This window comes from Octopus bimaculoides, chromosome 6 (genome assembly GCF_001194135.2).
Source record: "Octopus bimaculoides isolate UCB-OBI-ISO-001 chromosome 6, ASM119413v2, whole genome shotgun sequence".
Taxonomy (NCBI): domain Eukaryota; kingdom Metazoa; phylum Mollusca; class Cephalopoda; order Octopoda; family Octopodidae; genus Octopus; species Octopus bimaculoides.
Window position 1 is genome coordinate 81,472,488 of NC_068986.1, and position 3,885 is coordinate 81,476,372.

General features: G+C 35.1%; 1 protein-coding gene across 1 annotated transcript in view; it reads left to right on the plus strand.

The window, feature by feature from the left end:
* The window catches only part of LOC106881659 (cAMP-dependent protein kinase regulatory subunit), a 455,850-nt gene that overhangs the window by 40,145 nt on the left and 411,820 nt on the right, over nucleotides 1-3,885 (plus strand). The gene's annotated exons all lie outside the window — the stretch shown is intronic.

Consider the following 3,885-nt stretch of genomic DNA (forward strand, 5'->3'; position numbering starts at 1 on the left):
GTGTGGTGTTGGTAGCAGTCATCAAAATGACTACCTGTTGTTGATTTTAGCAGGCCTGTAAGCAAAGCCATTCTAGCCATGACCCTTATGTCTTTTCAGATACAGTTTATTTCCAACTACATCATTTAATATTACATTAAATTTCTTCCTTTTAATTCCTGTAAGTTGAGCAACTATATAGAGCAGTCATGGGCAAACTGCAGCCCTCAGGACCTTCTGAATGGTATGCCTAATAAAAATTTACCTTGAATTATTTTAGTAGCGTAGCCCGCAAGATGATGAACTGAGTTTCATGTCACTCACTTCTTGAAAAAGTTATCCTTGCCTGATATAGAGGTATCCCTATTACCCCATTAAATGATGCTGTTATTTAATCCCGGGTCAATCCTAGAAATTAAGGTATTTGTCTGCTGTATCTTTCTATATTTTCTATATTTTCTATATTTATTCTACACATTAACTGAACTGATTTCATCGAGTATCCTGAATACACATCATCATCATCAGTTAACATCCACTTTTCCATACATGCATAGGTCAGATGGCATTTACTGCGGCAAATTTTCTACAGCTGGATGCCCTTTCTGTTGCCAACCTACACCTGTTTCCAAACTAGGTAATATTTTTCTATAGCTAGACAAGTTCATCATAGAAGACTAGAAACAAACAACCTCACTCGTGTGATGGTGATGCTCATTTACAAGCATCTCATGATGTCTAGACAAGAGTATGCATACATACATACTTATACACAGACTCTCACATGCATACAGGCACACACTCAGACACACACAAGTGCACACACACACACACACGTGGTGTGTTTATATGGTAAGAAGCTTTCTTCCCAACCATGTGGTTCACTCCCAGTGTGTGGCACCTTCTTGGACAAGTGTCTTCTACAATAACCTCAGCTTGACCAAAGCCTTATGAGTGAATTTGGTAGATTTGGAAACTGAAAGAAGCCTGTTGCATACATATATATGTACACACACACATACACACACACACACTGTTTTACTCTTTTACTTGTTTCAGTCATTTGACTGCGGCCATGCTGGCGCACCGCCTTTAGTCAAGCAAATCGGTCCCAAGACTTATTCTTTGTAAGCCTAGTACTTGTTCTATCGGTCTCTTTTGCTGAACTGCTAGCTAACGGGGACGTAAACACACCAGCATCGGTTGTCAAGTGATGTTGGGGGGACAAACACAGAAACACAAACACATACACACACATACATATATATATATATATATATATATATATATATATATATATACATATATATGACAGGTTTCTTTCAGTTTCCGTCTACCAAATCCACTCACAAGGTTTTGGTCGGCCTGAGGCTAAAGTAGAAGACACTTGCCCAAGGTGCCACGAAGTGGGACTGAACCCAGAACCATGTGGTTGGTAAGCAAGCTACTTACCACACAGCCACTCCTGCGTATATATATATACCACACAGCCACTCCTGCGTATATATATACCACACAGCCACTCCTGTGTATATATATAACATCTGGCCACCTAACTCCTCAGACTTGATTATTATATGTGGGGCGCAGTTGAGCAAGAGACCAACAAAACTTGTATTACCAAAGATGAACTGAAGGCAAGGATTATTACAGCATTCACCAACTTAAACAAGGAGACCATCTAGAAGAGTTGCAGGAAATTCTATCTGGATGCCATGGTTGAAACCAATGGCAATTATATCGAATAAATTTACTCTTTAGTATTTCAAGATATTTTTATGTAATTTTGGTAAATATATCTGTTAAAACGAAAAGTCAATGTTATTTTCATTTTTGTGTAATTTAGACAACAGTTTATTCTGCCTATATGTCTGTGCACAACTTTCAGTGCAATGTATACCAGAAGGTCTGCAAATCTAATGGAGGCCTCAAAAGACATTTTAAGATCCACAAAGATCAGAACTTAACTGCAACTCTTGGTGGTTCAAATCAGATATGCAATCTATGTGGGTGTCTTTTCAGAACATTGTCTGGTTTAAAAAGTCACACCAGATGCCATTATGGTTCTAAGGTGTAGGTACAGGATGTGGTCAAACTCTGCATAAAGTCATAAATAACAGAGAAATAGTTTAATGAAATTATATTTAACAATCAGAAAATTCTAATATCATGACAAATTGTTTCATAACTTAAAAACGTAAATAATTTACATTATTATATTTAATGATCAATAAATTACATGGCTGAGGATGTGACTTAAATCCTGCATTTTTAAAAAGTTTTTAACTTATGAAACAATTTGTTATGATATTAGAATTTTCTTATTGTTAAATAAAATTTCATAAACTATTTCTCTGTCATTTATGACTTTATACTCTCTTTATCATTTTCTCTTCTGTCATACTATGTATTCTATATGTTTTGTAGAATGATATTTTAAGGAGCTTTTTTATGAGGAGTACTATCAGATTACTAGAATACATATACTGTAACTTAAACACACAAACACACACACACACACACACATGACCCCAGTTCTTCTTCAGATTAAATTATGCAAAAAAAAAGTGTAATTGAGGTCACTGGGAGTTCAGTAGGTCAGATCTATAACAGATCAAGCACGCACACATAAACACAGGTACACACATACACATGCAGACACACATACACAGGTATACGCACATACACAAAACATTGCCTCTATGTCACTTTTATTCCTACCACACTTAATTCCTTTCTACTATAGGCACAAAGCACGAAATTTTGGGGAAAGAGCTAGTCAATTATATCGACCCCAGGGTACAACTGGTACTTATTTTATCACCCCTGGAAGGATGAAAAGCAAAGCTGACCTCAGTGGAATTTGAACTCAGAATGAAGATGCATGAAAAGCCTCTAAGTATTTTGTCTGGAACCTACCACACTAAATGAAACTCAGTTTTTATAAATTAGAGAAGATTTATAAAATGAAATACATAGATATTCTTTCATATTTTAATTAACTTTAGACTAATCTATCAATTATTTAATTTTGTGAAGTTTTGTAAATAAAAATACTGAAAATGCACAGTACCTAGAGATGTTATTATGGTTGTGTGCTTAAGAAGTTCACATTACAACTGCATGATTTTAGTTCAATCTCACTGTGCAGCACCTAGGGCAAGTGTCTTCAGCTATAGCCCTGGGCCAACTAATGCCTCATGAGAGAATTTGATAGAGAAAAATTAAAAGAAACCCAGTGTGTACACACACACATAATTGCATATGTGTTTATTTCTTTGTGTTTATGCTTGTTCCTCTACCACTCGACAACTGGTATTGGTTTATTTATGTCCCCATAACTCAGCAGTTCAGTAAAAGAGACTGATAAAATAAGAACCAAACTTTAAAAAAAAGTACTGGGATTAATTTGTTTGACTAAAACATTCAAGGTAGAGCCCCAGCATGACTGCAGTTCAATGAATGAAACAAGCAAAATGTAAAAGATAAAAGATTAATAATAAGTTTGTCATTAGAATATCTGTATTGACAATCTAGGCCTGTTCTTCTTCTAACAGTGCTAGGTTTGTTCTTTTACTATTACAGTACATCATAAAGCAAAAAGGAAAAAGATGACCTTTGAAAATATAATGCTTCATTTCTTCACTGCTGATCTTATATAACGTGTCTCTTCTGTTTGTTCATGTGATGGTGATGTTGTAAAAGGCCGACAGAATAATTTGTTCTTTAGTTTTGGAAAGACTTGGTAATACTTGAGCAGTGTCTGATAGGAGTCATTAGATGCAGAGTTCAACAGAGCATCATTGATAGTTTCTAGGCTACTTGGTTAATATATATAATTGTTGAATGTTTACCACTGACTTTTACATACATACATATACATATATATATATAAATATATATATA